At 43.6% G+C, this 16,439-nt stretch overlaps 2 pseudogenes; both read left to right on the top strand.

Annotated features, from left to right (window-relative positions):
• Window positions 1-1,759: 1,759 nt before the first annotated feature.
• LOC110315199 lies at window positions 1,760-3,900 on the top strand (annotated as a pseudogene).
• A 7,295-nt stretch (window positions 3,901-11,195) lies between these two features.
• On the top strand, window positions 11,196-11,831 carry LOC110315198 (annotated as a pseudogene).
• Window positions 11,832-16,439: the final 4,608 nt, after the last annotated feature.

A 16,439-nucleotide genomic window follows, 5' to 3' on the forward strand; every position in this document is an offset into this window, starting at 1 on the left:
ATATTAGCCCAGAAATCTAGAATACCCAAGATACAATTTGCAAAAAACAAGGAAATCAAGAAGGAAGACCAACATGTGTATACTTCATTCCTCCTTAGAATAGGGAACAAAATAGCCAAGGGAGGAGTTACAGAGACAAAATTTGGAGCTAAGATGGAAGGATGCACCATCCAGAGACTGCCCCACCCGGGGATCCATCCCATAATCACACACCAAACGCAGACACTATTGCATACACCAGCAAGATTTTCTTGAAATAATCTTGAAAGAGCTGTGTCTTTTGAGGCTATGCCAGTGCCTGGCAAATACAGAAGTGGATACTCACAGTCATTAATTGGATGGGACACAGGGCCCCCAATGGAGGAGATAGAGAAAGTACCAAAGAAGAAGAAGGGGTCTGCAACCGGATAGGTGGAACAACAATATGAACTAACCAGTATCCCCAGAGCTCGTGACTCTAGATGCATATATACAAGAAAATGGCTTAGTTGGCCATCATTTGGAAGAGATGCCCCTTCGTCTTGCAAACTTTATATGCACCAGTACAAGAGAACACCAGAGCAAAGAAGTGGGAGTGGGTGGATAGGGGAGCAGGGTGGAGGTAATATATAGGAAACTTTCAGGACAGTATTTGAAATGTAAGTGAAGAAAATATCTAATAAAAATTTGGAAAAAATTTCACGGAACCCCCACACTCCATCCTGCAGAGGTGGGGCAAAGATGACACATACACCAAGGCAGAGTTTGAGCAGCTTCCTCAACTTCCCACTGTACCTTCCTTTATTCTCTCTACAGTAGCTTTCAGCTCTATTCCCTTTCAGATTAATTATTGAGGATCACCCAATTTATCCCTTTCCACCCTCGGCACTCATGTCTCATCCAATCAGCATTCAGCAAGCTCTGTACAGCAACCATGCACGCAGACAGGGTGAGCCTTTATAGGCCTGTGACTCAATATCATGTTGTATGACTCCATTCATCAGGCGAGCAGTCCATGATCATTCACGTGGACATAATCAAGTTTTTGGTAAACAAGCAGGGAATCATGGGGCTTGGCAATGAGCCAGGGCACCGTTTTGGCTGCCACTTCCCACAAAAAAAATTATTTCTCCTAAAATATATCTGTGAAGCTTAACTTTTCTTTGTTTCAAATATTTTTTTAAAAACATCTAAAATGAAGACACAAAATTCTATGATCTAGGAGAGGGAAGATGAAAATAAGGACTCCCAGAAATGGTAAGATTCTCAAAGGCTCTGATGACATCTTCATTTTATTTTGGAAACAGTTCTTTCTCTTTTATTCAGCTTACATGCAATTAGTTATCATTATCTGAATGGAATCAAAACTCTCAAAACATCTAGTTCCCACTATGATAGGTATGGATTGATATACTCGACCCAAGCACAGTCACTGGAGAAGACTACACAAGGTCTAAGCATTTACAGAGACTCTAACCTTGAAATGTTTGAAAATTGCTGAGTTACAGGCCTCTGGGCTAGGAATCAATGATATATAACTTGGACCAGAGGACAGACCTGTGCTTAGACACTGATGCCAGAATCAAAAGCTGTAGAAATGGTGCAAGATGGGGAAGCAATATCCTAGGAATCCCCCACACCCAGGAATTGGTCTCTCCAAGACNCACCCCATCAGATTTACATCACTACCTTTGGGAAATCAATGAAAGCCAATCAGCATCAGCCACATCAGGTAATAAAGTGAAGAGATACAGGGCCTGATTGAGACCCAATAGGGAGGATGGAGACGCCTGGACACTGCGCCCTCCTCCTCCTATTGGTGGCTATAGACCTGACCCAGTATTGCACAGGTGAGTGAGAGGCATTGAGGGAACTGGCATTTCAGGGAGCAAGAAAAAGCAATTGAAATCCACATCTCTCTGCTTTCTTCCTTGAATAACCAGACCCTTCCTGATCCCCTAGCTGAATCACCCCTGACCCTCTCCTGCATCTCAGGTCCACAGCCACAACATCACCCCTGCTCTGCACTTTACCAACCTGCTCTGGATCAAGGCTGGAGAGTCAGGGTCTCAATGTGTACCACCCACAGGCTCACATTGGCTGCTGACTTTCAACATTGTAATTTTGGAGCCTGGCATGTTGGTGCCCTGATTTATACAGGTGGGATATATAGACTCCACACAGTTTCAGGGATTCGACAGCAAAAGAACAAATGCAAGGATGCAACCTCGGGCAGCTTGGATGGAGCAGGAGCCACCTGAATATTGGGAGAAAGAGACAGCAAAAGCCCATGACTTTGCACTGTCAGGAAGAAGAATTCTGAAGTACCTGAAGACTAACAAGAAGGATGGTAAGTGATCTCAGAACCGAGGTTGTAACTCCTCAGTGCCCTCATGGTCTGGCCCAAAAAGCTCCACTCTAGGTCCCCAAGTCAAAGATACAGCCATAGTCATAGGGACCTGGTGATTTTAGACCTCAGAGAACTACAGGCTGTTACCTGGGTAGGAATTTAGTTGGGGACACAATCCCGGGATGCGAGAGAAGCCTCATAGTGACCATTGGCTGAATGGGTGTGGGGCAGACTATCATACCCTGCAGGAAGTATATGGCTGCAATGTGGCAAATGATGGGAGCTTCCTCGGTGGTCGCTACCAGCTCACCTACTATGGCTATGATTCCTTAATCCTGAATGAGGACCTGAACTCTTGGACTGCAGAGGGTAAACTAGGCAAAGAATTCAAGACACACCACGAGCAAGGAGGCATGACAGAAGGTTGGAGGACTTACCTGTGAGGGGAGTGTGTGGAGAGCATTCTTAGATGCCTGGACCTTGGAAAGGAGTCCTTGATGCACTCTGGTAAGAGACACCCTTACAAACCACTTCTGTTTTCTGAGATTGTAGCTCCTGTCTCCCTGAGGCCTCCTCCTCAGCAGGGACCAGCTGGAATGCTTACACTGTCTTGCATCAAAGGGGAAAGAGAGCTCCTCAGTGTCCTGATTCAAAATGAGAGAGGGACTCTCCAGAGGATTCACCCTTCTCCCAGGATAGTTCAGTGTAGCCATAAAACAGCAGTTCCCTTCCATCTGTATTGTGCACCATGGCCTCTCTCAGGCCTGATCACTGTCCTTGCACAATGGCATTAAATGTCTGGCTCCAGGGTTACTGAGTCACTAGACCCCTCCACAGTCAGATCCAGAAGACTATTTGTAAAGAGGGAGATCCACAGTATCCTAGTCTGTGTTGAATCATGCTTATTGTAAAATATTCCACGGAATAGATCATCCAGATCCTGAGTTTAGGCTTCTGGGTGGACTCTGAACCTCCCTCATCCAAGTTTCCCACCCTTTACAGGGATGGTGCCATGAACACTGCTCAGGCCCCATGAGGAGTGCAAAACACATGAATTTTCCAATTGTTCCCTTCAGATGCCCCCCGAACACATGTGAACCACCATGTAAAACCTGAAGGAAATGTCACCCTGAGGTGCTGGGCCCTGGGCTTCTACCCAGCTGACATCACCATGACCTGGAAGAGGGATGGGAAAAACCACACCCAGGACATAGAGCTTCCAGACACCAGGCCTGCAGGGGATGGAACCTTCCAAAAGTGGGTAGCTGTGGTGGTTCCTTCTGGAGAAGAGCTAAGATACACATGCCATGTGCACCATGAGCCCTTCACACTGAAATGGGGTAAGGAGTGGGTGGGAGCAAACACTCTGATGTCAGAAAAAATGTGATCTCTTTGAAAACAAAAGCAGGATCAGGGTTTAGAGCTAGGGTCAGACTACTCACTCTCCCTTCTTTCCATNCTCAGAGCCTCCACAAACCATTCCCACCATAGCAGTTCTCATCAGCCTGATTCTTGGTGCCTTGGTGGTGGGAACTGTGGTGATTTTTCTGGTATGGANGAAATTAAGGTAAGAAAGGGGCAGTGTCTGAATACTTGTCTCTCTACAGATCTGCAGACCAAGCTATAAATGTTCCCTGCCTCAATAGAAGAAAGATGCATCCACTCAGGCACTGGGACTTTTGTGCTGACATTAACTCTATCATAAAGCATAAAGGAAATATAGATAGATTCACTGCCCTATTGATAGAGAGCATGGAGACCTGATTCTGATTCCCCACAGACAGAGAGATGTCAAAAAGAAGGGCCCTGCTGAGAACACACCTACAGAAGGCCCATTAGTCCTCTTTACTTACTCTCTTCCATTGTGTTTCTCCTCTGTCCTGGAGCTGCAGTCACAGTTCATGAATCTTCCCTGGGGTTTGAACAGGAGATTCTTCTACTCCCACAACTTTACTTCTTCTACAGTATCTCTCTTGCTGTGTTTTTCCCACAGGTGGGAAATAGGCACCTATACTTCAACTGCCAGTAATTAAGTCTGAGTTGGGGCCTAAAACCCATGCAATGGGGAGGACAAGTACCCATTGTGGGTATGCACACATTTTCTCTCTGGTCCCTATTGCTGTGGGCCCTTAACAGGTCTCATGCTGTACTGCCATAGGCATGGACAGTGCCCAGAGAGCTGATGCATCTCTCCCATAAGATAGGAAGTGCTCAGAGAACATATTCCTGACCTGTGTGACTTGCTAGACTGAAACTGTTCTTAGCATGGATGTCTGATTGGTATGATGGTTGAACAATCACCAATCAGAATTTGTGCTTCATTATTTACTTCTATGGTGTGAGATACCTGCCTTGTGTGACTTTTCTTTTAATGGCTAGCATCTGTATTCAGGTGTCTGTCTCTGTAAAGACAACATAAGGAAGTGAGTTCAGCCTAGACCTGAGCATGACTCCCCTGCACACTGACCTGTGTCTTCTCTAGTCATCTCACCTGATCCAATAGAGGCAGGCCTGTGAGACCTCCATCAGAGACTGACCTTTAGTTTCCAGTGAGTTGTATATTTATTCTTCCTACTGCAACATTAGGATTTTGGTCATTGTGTGTGTGTGTGTGTGTGTGTGTATGTGTGTGTGTGTGTGTGTATTCTTCTCATGATTTATTTAATGAGTAAACCAGATAAAAGCATGATGAATAAAATAGTAACTCTGTCTTGAGAAGTTGAAATCCACTATTTTGGTCTTCTCTGTCTTTTCTAGGTGCCATTTTTTTTTCTCTTCAACCTCATACCTAAATTGGTTAATTTCTCTTTCTGATAAATTAACTTTGATTCATGTTTGTTGTCTTTAATTTTTTTCTTTCGATGTCAAGAATTTCATCTTCACTTTTTAGAGGTTTCATGTAAATGACACTTTTATTTCCTCAGATGATAAGATAAGATGACAGTTGGTCCCAAGTTAGGGGAATACATGGCTTGATCTGAGCCCAGAGCATGTCCTCTTTCCTAACCCTAGGCTTGAAAGATTCCAGCCTACATACAATCTAGTCTTCCCTGCTGACTGGTTAAATCTGGCTTTTCTCAACTTTTGACTGAATTGTTTGTTAGCCTCATACTAACTTTGGCGATTTTATTTTTTTGGTTTTTGGATATGGGGTTTCTCTGTATAGCCCTGGCTGTCCTGGAACTCACTCTGTAAACCAGTCTGGCCTCAAACTCAGAAATCCGCCTGCCTCTGCCTCCCCAATGCTGGGATTAAAAGTTTGCACTACCACGCCCGGCTGGTGATTTTTTCTAATTTTCTGGATCCTTCTCATTCTCAGGGTAGTTCTGTCTTCACTTGTGCCCTGTATGTTCTCTCTATAATCGAACTTGGTAAAATTGTTCTGGTAAAACTGCAATACACACAACACATACCACACCATACTTTCTTTCTTGCCAATGTTCTCATGAGTGTTGGGCATATCCTATTTCTGACTTGTTCTATCAGATCTTTTTCTCATTAATCATCTTCTCTGGCCCTCAATTAAATTTTGCTTTCAAACATGGTTACTTATTACTACAAACCATACTTTGTTGTTAGGTCTGGCAGGATTTTCCCTGTCCAATTCCATTAAAATATTAGTGCAGCAGGAGAGCTGTGATTGAATAAGAAAAATGGAGGTAGCAGAAAGAGTTGCATGGACAGAGAGCAACTCAAAGGAGATGAAGAAGCCAGGTTGAAAGTGGACAGACAGAAAGGAAATGCTGATCCTGCATGGTTTTAAATATCCACAGGTAGTTATGAATATGATATAGGGATAGAGTGGCTGGGAGGTAGTGGCACACACATCAAATCCCAGCACTTCGGAGACAGAGGCAGGCATAATTCTGAGTTCAAAGCCAGCCTAATGTACAAAGTGAGTTCCAGGACAGCCAGGGTACACAAAGAAACCATGTGTGGAAAAAAAAGCTTAAAGGGGTAGAATAATTGGGATCATGTGTATGATCTAGGTGGGCAGTTTGTATCATTATCAATTACCTCTGAGAATATTGTGTGGGTATCTTGTGGATTAATAAAGAATTATTGATATATAAATCTGACTTTTAAATTATAAACTTCTATAGGTTGTTTCTACTAGGTTGATGGGTTGTGGCAGCTGACTGTGGGGAGGATGGGTGTTGTATGGGTCTCTATGGCAGTGAAAGGAACTCGGGAGCTCCAGCACTGCAGAAGAGTTGGCAGGCAGACAAGAAATTGGAGGTTCTATTCTATATCCCTCAAGAGTTACAGAGAAAAGGTATGTACTAAGGGTGTGTCTGCATTTAAGCTGGATTGTATCTTTGGATAGGATCCATTGCCACACCAACAATGGTGCTGGATTAAAATTCCTCCATTGTTTCTAAACAGAAGTCCTTACACATGCAGCATGGAGCTGTCTTCCCTACATCAAATTGGGTCTGTCACTGTTCCTGCTGACCAGAAGGACTCTCTGAAACAATGTTGGACAGGTTGCTTGGCTCTCACTGAGCTGCTCTTTTGTTTTATCTGTCACTTACAAATCTTCCCCTTCACTATCTGAAGATCCACACAGTGGATTGTATTGTTTTTGTGGTTGTATTGTGTGCATGTATGTTTGTCTCTTTAACACTTGTATACCTAGTGCCCATGAGTGTCAGAGGAGGGCCTCAAGTCCCCTGGAACTGGGGTCACAGACAGTTGGTTACTATCATGGAGACATTAGAATCCAAACACATGTTCCCTGGAATGACAACCAGTGCTCTTAACAAATAAACAATTATCAAGTGGTCCTAACAACTGAGCTACCTTTATGCCCTTTAGTGTGTGTGTGTGTGTGTGTGTGTGTGTGTGTGTGCATGTTTGTATTGTGTTCAGGTCTCCTTTTGTGTATTTCAGTAAGTATAAGGTAACAAGTCATATGGCAGAATATAGATAAAAATAAATAGGTTACTGTAAGTTTTAATATAGTCCGAGAAAAGCCTAGGTATTTGGCCAAGGTGTGTGTAAATTTATTTTGTTTCTGAGTTTTATTTCTGAGGGCCTAGGTGCTGGGAGGTAGAATTGGGACCTAACTTCCACAGAGAAAGATCATGGAGCCTTCCAAGTGAAAGGTTGGAACAAACAAATTGATAAGTCTAAAATTAAAGTTTATTTTATTCCTAGATAAAAGTATCAGTGTTACTATGTAAAAGACACAGTGCCCTCTGTCACCAAAAATAGTTGCACTCTTTGTGTGAGACTTATCTATTTTGCCTAAACATGGTAACCACCCATCATCAAAGAATCAATCTGACACCAACACACAGAATCATGACTGCACACAATGCAGAAGAAATCAACAGATCATGGGAGGCCAGCCCCCACTGATATATCAACATTAGAGCTCCTACATCTGTGCTTCTGGACAGAGGAAATAGAAAGATTATAAAAGCCAGAACACCAGGAGGTCTGGTCTGGAACACTCTTTCCTAGAAATAACTGCATAAACAAGACAGGAACAACAGCAGCAAAACATGGTGATGTGAAAGAGAGAACTTTTGTGGGGCTCCACCCACAGATGAAGAATTGTAGGCAACTGAGGATTGCTGAGCTAGAATTAGCCTCTCCAGGGATAAACCTCTTCTTGGATGGCCAGGGGACAGTGGTAAGCCCTGAAACCATAGACACAAACACACACACACACACACACACACACAAAAAAAAAAAAAACAGACTCAGCACATTGCATTCATACACCTGAGTGTGGAAACACAGGCACTCATATATTGTTACCTACACAGACATAGGTAACATAGAAGATGAAAGAAAAAGAAGTGATTAAGGGGAAGAACTTGGAAGGGGTTGGAAGGAGAGTAACTGAGAAGGGATAGAGGGAGGCGAGCAGAGATGATGCAATTCTACTTTCTTAAAAATTATCTAAGAAATAAACTGGGAAAGGTGGCCTGTTTTAAAAACAAAATAGCTATTATAGTGATGTGATGGTAAGAGTTCACAGTCATGTGTGAAGGGTTAAAAATTATTGGGAGGGAGGGGAGGCTGGAGAGCTGGCTCAGCTGAAGAGCACTGGCTACACACAGCCCAGTGGGAATCTCTTGACAAGCACACCAAATCCAGAGCTCAAGAGAGGAATGGGCACCAGTGGATGGAAAAACCAAGAAAGCTTCTAAAAAGGCCTGTTTCTGGTTTGCATTTTCATTTTGTACTCTAAGACCACAAGGTGGAGCTAACAAGCACTGTTACAATTTGAGAGTCAGCAGGTTGTTAACAGCAATGAGGCATTGTTTCAGCTTCCTCTCCAGGTCATTCAATTCCAGGTGGCAAGTGAGGTTAATCTTATAACTCAGTATCACTCAGTGCTTTACATAGTGTATTAAATTTATCAACATCTCAGTAGGTATCTTACTTTACCTCAAATTTCTTTAACTCCAGTTCCAGGATGTTTGTTACCACCTTCTGGTCTCCAGTGGTACTGCATGCATGCAGTACACTGGCAAACATGCAAGTAAAATATCCATACTTGTCAAGTAAAAGCAAAAATTTAAAAGGTGTCAGGCACTTATTGAGGACTGATCAAGCTTATACTGGGGTCACACAGAATACAGGTATTTAATTCATCTATGAACTACAGAATGAGAGAAAAAGTTGCGGTACAGAAATCATATACATTTAAAATAGAGGCAGAAGAGGAGGAGGTGGCTGGAATGTACTTCAGTTAGTGTCACTGTTTTTTCAATACACAGAAAGCCCTGAATTTGATTTACAGAGAGCATGAAGTAGATGTGCTATCAGGCTCTGCTGTCCTTGTCTCATTTAACCAAAACAAAACGATTAGAGCTACGGAGGTACCTCAGTGAATAAGAGCACTTACTGCTCTTCCACATTCGTCATAACAACCAGAGAAATTCCCAAAGACTCCAATAGTGCTTGAGTAAAAATGCACCTTGGGAGATTAATAGTGAATTCTGACCTAATTTATCCAGACACTGGAAATTGGAGATCAGAAATGTAGTTGCTTTCATACAAATTGGTTATGTTACTTGGTACAACAACATATATGACAAGAACAACCTAAGATAACAGGCTTATTTGGCTCACAGCTGGAAAGTACAGTCTGTCATGGGAGGGGAAACAAGATGATATGGTGTAGGCATAAATTTTTCTCAACCTGACTTTTAATGATGTTTCTTATATCCTTTAACCTCCTTTCTAACCCACTACTCACCAGAGGTAGTAGAGAAAGGTTTTTAGGATTCAGGCAAAGTGGTCCTATTTAGAAATTGTTCTTTAGAGCAGATCCCACCTACATTGTAGATAAGCAGCTCAGTTCAGAAGTCAGCAAAGCCAGCTCAAAAATACTAGCAGATACTTCAGCAATCTACCAGCCGTTCAGTTCAGTAGAGTCTGGATACAGAACAGGAATCAGCAAGGGTGGCACAATCTTGTAGAAACAGCTAGGACTCAGCCAAACTGACATGAGTCAGCAGGAGAGATTAGGACAACCAGGAACACTAGAATTTCTCAACAGTACCTTTCTCAACAAATTGCAGATCAAGAAGTGTTGCAAAGCTTATTCTACATGCAAGTCCATCTCACAGTCCGATGACTACTACTTATACTCTGCAAACCATCAGGTGTCTTCCCTCAGCACATGAGTCTGTATCAGCTCACATCACACTGCCAATCACTGGGAGTCCAAGGATATAAGAAGAATCTTCCAGCACACCACCAGGAGTTTTGGGTGCATTTCTCTATAACTCCTGACTGATGAAAGGAGCTCTATAACACATGTAAGATGAATCAATACATGCATGTAATAAGTGAAGAATCCTTCATCATGAGTCCTTCCACATGTTTCCTCTAGCAAAACACCCTTTCAGCTGTGTCTGCTTCAGGAAAATGTTCCTTCAGGTGTCTGCTTTAGTAAGCAATCTTTTAACAAATACCTGATCCAGGAAATAATTCATGTGTTTACCCCTCCAAAAAAGCATCTGCCTACACAATGACTTTCCAAAGAATCCCTAAGTTTCCACTTCAATATAGCATCTCTGTGGAAGTAGGATGTGAGGCTGCTGGTTCTGGTTTTAGCCAATCAAGACATTGAGAATCAGGAATGCAGTGCTCACCTGGCTTTTTCTCTCCCTCCCCTCCCCTTGTATTTAGTTTCAGGNTACAGTCTAGGATTATAGCAAAACCTTCCATTAGTCAAACCTCTCTGAAAATGCCTTTGAAGTCATGCCCAAAAGTTTGTCTGTTAGATGACCCTTAATCCATCCACCTTGACAAAAAATATTACTTGTTACAGTTAGTCTATCAGAAAGAAGAGAAGCTGTGATTTTATTTATTCATTTATTTATTTATTTTGCCTTGCTAAGAAGAGGATAAAAAGGACCTCAGTGGAGGATTTCAGCTATGGTAGAGTCCAACCACAACCTGTTCACAGCAGGTCACCCCACATTGAAGCTGCTGTTTGTTGGAGTTGCTGTGTACTGCAGACACTGGGTGCTGCAGTTGTTTCTGGTGCTATGGGAGCAGATGCTGCAAGCTCGTTTTGCAGGTACCTGGCAAGGAGCCTACAAGACTCAGAAAGCCCATGCTTTCCTTCCATGCTGCTCTACTGCCGTCTACTGTCCAAGCTTCAGGGTCAGCTGGCAAAGAACAGATCACTAGGGGCTCAGGATCATTTTTGTAGCTGACATGCAGTACAAATAATTTATCACACTATTGGAAACAATACCTGAACCTTCTAGCAAACCCAAATTCAGAGGGAAATCACAACCTATAAATATACTATTGCTGCTTTGCCTCCAGACTTCTCTGGGGCCAGCAGCTGCCCGACCTGGGGCTGGGGCCAAGGGCTCAGCTGATGACCATGGGCTCGGTATCTAACCAGCAGATTGCAGGTGGCTGTGCCAAGGAAGCAGAGAAAGCAACAGAGGAGGCTCCAGCTGATTCGGCCCGAGCAGCAGAGAAGCCGCAGTTGCTGCACAGGGCAGGCATCTGTAAGTGGTTCAACGTGTGCTTGGGGTTCAGCCTACTGTCTATGACTGCCCACTCCAGGATCATGCTCGACAACCCCTCCCCCGCCATGGACGTCATTGTGCACCACAGTAAGCTGCACATGGAAGGGTTCCGAAGCCTCAAGGAGGACGAGGTGGTGGAGTTCACTTTTAAGAAGTCTGCCAATGGTCTGGAATCCATCCCTGTCACTGTCAGTGGTGTGTTCTGTATTGGGAGTGAGCGGCAGCCAAAGGGGAAGAACATGCAGAAGCGAAGATCCAAAGGAGACAGGTGCTACACCTGCGGTGGGCTAGACCATCATGCCAAGGAATGCAAGCTACCACCCCAACCCAAGAAGTGCCAATTTTGCCAAAACATCAACCATATGGTGGCCTCATGTCCACTGAAGGCCCAGCAGGGCCCCAGTTCTCAGGGAAAGCCTGCCTACTTCCAGGAGGAAGAGGAAGAGACCCACAGCCCTGCCCTACTCCCAGAAGCCCAGTATTGAGGCGCAGGATTCAAGGTTGTTCTTTGCTAATGGGGAAATTCAGGAAAGGGGCATTAATCTGCAGAGTGGTGAAAGTTGGGGTAAAGGGTGGGTTCCATGGGTAGCTTGTACTGCCATGTCTCAGGCTGGGGTTCCCAGTGTCACCCTGTCTTTCCTTGAAGGGAGGGAAAGGGTGAGGCAAAGGAACTCCTACCACACTCTATCTGAAAGCAAGTGAAGGCTCCTGTGGGGGTGAGGGGGACCATCCTAGAACCTGCAGGCATCATCTGAGGCTTTGCCAAGTGGCTGGGCTAGGGAAGTTCTTTTGTAGAAGGCCATGTGATATTTCCCTTGCTAGATAGGAAGTCAAACCAAGATTAATGAACCTAACCCCTCCGGCTACTATGTTCTGGGGAAGGGACTCTCAGGAGCACGGCAAGGTCATTTTCACACAGAGTTTATTCATAACCCTGTCCTGCGGTACTGTGCTGGAAACTGTCTCTAGTGACAGGTTGTGATGACAGACAAAGAGGGTGGTTGAGGGGACAACTGCAGACCTGCTGCCCACACCTCACTCCAAGCCCTTTCTAGGCCAATGGGATTTTAATTTATTTGCTCCCTTAAGTAACTGCACCTTGGGTCCCACTTTCTCCAGGACGCCAACTGCACTACTATGTGTGAATGACGTATCTTGTGCGTTTTCTTTTTAAATTTTTTTTCTTCTTCTTAATATAAATAATGGGTTTGTATTTTTATATATTTTAATTTTCAGGCCCTCATTCCTGCAGTGTTTTCTCAGGTACTTGAGCAATCTCTGGGATAATAAGTCTGTAGCAGCTCCAGTCAGCTCAGCAAGTATACTTTGTTTTGTTTTGTTTTGATCACCATAGAGACCAACAATTTGGAGTGCACAGCCTGTAGAACTACCTCATTTTTGCCGATTACAGCTGGATTTTCTGCCATAGCATCCTTTAAAAAATGTCTCACAGGTTTCAACTGAGCTACCCCAAGACTTGATCTGGTTTGGGCAAAACATAAGACACTGGTCTAAACAGGAAAGGGTTGTACAGAGACATTAGAAGGCTGGGCCAGGTGAGAGGCACAGAAATAACTTTCCATAACAAATCCATCCTTTTGCCAGATTAGTCTAATCCTGCCATGAACAACAGGGTGTGAGAGTGTGTGTGGTTATTTTTAAAATGCAAATTTATGAGGGCAGGGGGTTTTTGTTCGTTTGATTGCATTTTTTGGCTGGGGATAGAACCTTGGGCTTCATTTGTGCTAGGAAGTACACTGCCTCTGAGTTATCCCACTAAGGTGGCAACATAAGATCAGTACCCTTATTCCCTTATTCCCTTATTCCCATACCTGGACAGTTTCCATGCTGTCAATGCATGGGAACACAAGGCAGGGACTCAACCATTTAGCCTTTCACAATCTTGGCTTTCAGAGACACTCATGAGTATGGGCCTCTATGGCAAGTGTCCTGCCCTGCTGTAGCGTGATGGTTGGTAGCTAAAGGAAAGTGGGGGTGGGGAGTTTCATTTACTTGCCTTGAGATCACCACAAACCTACCTCACTGTGTTGAAATGGGACAAATGCATTGGGTTGTGTGTGTGTGTCTGATCCTGGTTTCTTGTTCCTCCCCTAAATGCTGCCCCCAGCCCAAGTTAATTGTATTCCTCTGGCATGTGTAGGACTTGACTGTCTCTGAGTTGGTAGGTGCTCAGTGGCCTAGTTGTGTAAATATGAATGTCTTGGTATTCATGTTCTTTTGGGGTTTTATTGTTTACAAAACTTTTGTTGTATTGAGAGAAAAATAGCCAAAGCATCTTTGACAGAAATTTCTGCACCAGACCATACCATCTGAAACCTAAATGTGGGGTCCTCTTCTCAAAGAGAACCTCTGGGACCATGGCTTTCCCTTCTGTGCTCCTCACCTATCTCCCATTCTGGACCACAGTGACCTAAAGACAGCCCCTCTTTTCCCTCGTAAGAAAACTTAGGCTCATTTCTAACTTTGAGCATCTCTACAACTCTTGAATGACCCATGTGAACATTCTGAAGAAGCCCGGAGCCTCATTCCTCCTTTGTCCCTAACTCAGTGAAGAGTTTGGTTGGTGGTTTTGCGACAGCGTCTCACTCTGTAGCTGGAGATAGATACCCTCAGGTTCCTGGCTATCCTCCTGCCTTCGACTTCCCCGTAAATGGATTGCAGGTGCCACTTCTCCCTGGCAAGACCATTTATTTCATGGTGTGATTTGCCTTTGGATGGATCAAACCAGTGTAATCTGTCACCCTTATGAAAAGAGAAGCAGTTGTGGGGCCTTCCATGTAGAAAGTGGAATCCGGAGACCAGAAAAGGGACTATGAATGTACAGTCAAATCACTCGGAAACTTAATTGCCGATGCAAGAATCTTATGTCAAAGAGGCCACAAGATTGTTACTAGGAGATGGATGAAAGTATCTCCATATTTACTGCTAGAAACCTAAGCTTTGTAAGAAATCTTGAATTTATGGGGAGGGTGGGAAAGGGCGTACTTGTCTGTCCTTTCCAGATTCCTTTCCTGAACTGCAGGGGACTAAGCCCCCTCCCAGGGGCTTATGGGCAGGGGCTTGGGTGACCCCCAACCCTGACTGGGGTGTTTTAGTACCTGGTTGAATTTTTACTGTACCCGGGTCCTGTTATTCCTATCTAATTATCATCCTGTGACACATGCTGACTTTCGCTTCCCTGCTCTCCCCTGGGAAAATAAAGACTTATTGGTACTCCATATAAATAAATAAATAAATATAGTATTGCTACACTGCAATGCTCATGAAGCTCTTTGGGTTCTTTTTCCTTTGTGATCAGTATATTAAAGAAACATTAACAAATTTCAACCATTCTTTACATTCTGATACCCAGATTTATGGTGACATGAAAAAAGGGTGAATTTAAATGTACGGTTCAGACCATTCATCACAATCTGCTAAATTATGATAACTTTGGAGCCTAAATCAAATGGTTAAAAATAGCGAGAAGCATGCATTAGGAACAACTAATACATGCAAATTAGTTTTCACTTTCTTGAGTTAATAAACAATGATTATTTAATCATGAGATGAATTAGAAGAATCCACCTCTCTCTAGATGTAGAGCAGGTGGTGAACATGGGTAAGACATTGCTAAACTCTGAAATAGCTATTAATACTAATGAGTTCTACACATGCATATTGTGAGCACTCTTTCACACATTACTATTCCTGGAATAATCAAGACACTGGGAGTGGGAAATCTGAATACCTATTCAGCAAAGATTGGACTCACTTTGCTTTTGAGGTACCTGGAATAAAGCCATTACTCTAGTTGATGTGATAAAAATTTAACAAGAAAAGCAACTTAGACACTCCCACATGTAAGGAAATATTTTCGAATGGAAAAGGGGGTGGAAAGAAAGTAAGAGACAGGGAGTTTGTTGGGGTAGAGCATCTAATAGAAATATCAGAGGCTGTATCAAAACAGCCCCATCAACATGGCTTCCCAAACAGGAGAAGAAAGAGGACAAAACAAGCACCAATATGCACTCCAAAGAGAATGGAGATGAGTCCAGGAGGCCTCAGCACTCCACAAAAAAAAGAAAAAAACAGACACCTAAGGAAAGCTGGGAATGGAAGAATAGTCTTCCTCAGAGAGGAGCATCAAGTGGTTATTCAATAGCACATGATAAGGTTGAAAATATATATACAAATACTGTTAAATCAACTCAGCACATTATATGTAGAGGCATTGTATGTGTGTTTGTGTCTGTGGTATGTGTGGTATGAGGTGAATGCACAAATACACAGAAACACACATGCACACCTGTCTGCCCTAGTAAGAGTGTGGACTGCAGAAGCTACACAGCTTCGCACAGACAGAAGCAACCTAACTTCTGGGATACACCATGTTTCGGGCCCCAGAAATTTGGGCACCTTTCTCGCCAGAGGAAAAGTGGCCACCTGTGAGGGCTCTGTCTTCCAGAGCAGGTGAGAGAGTCATATTGTGTCCAGGGTCCCCCAGTGGCTAGTCTGTGCAGGTGAGTGAATAAAGTGCAGTGGAAACACATCTTCTGGGACAGGCCCTGTTTTGGGCCTACATCTTCAGCAAGGAGGCAGATCTGAATGCCAGGCTTCTGTGCACCTTCCCTGCTAGAGGAGAGCTTCCCTTCAGAGAGTAATCTATCCACTGAGACTCAGGAGAGAGCTGGACTTCTAGGACTGCTGACAGAGGCTAACAGAATCACAGGAGGAACAAGCTCCAACCAGAGACAACTATAACAACTAAATACAGAGATAACCAGATGGCAAAAGGCAAATGTAGGAATCTTACTAACAGAAACCAAGACCACTCACCATCATCAGAACCTAGCACTACCAACTCAGTCAGTCCTGAATACCCCAACACACACAAAAAGCAAGAATCAGCTTTAAAAGCATACCTCATGATGCTGGTAGAGGAATTTAGGAAGGGCATTATTAAAGAAATGCAGAAGAAAGCGTCTAAGAGATACAACTGCTTAAAGAAAAACAGGAGAATACTTTTAAAGACGTAGAAGTTCTTAAAGAGAGAGAGGAGAACAGAAACCAACAGGTGATGGAATTGAACA

Source organism: Mus pahari, unplaced genomic scaffold (genome assembly GCF_900095145.1).
Source record: "Mus pahari unplaced genomic scaffold, PAHARI_EIJ_v1.1 scaffold_10365_1, whole genome shotgun sequence".
NCBI lineage: Eukaryota > Metazoa > Chordata > Mammalia > Rodentia > Muridae > Mus > Mus pahari.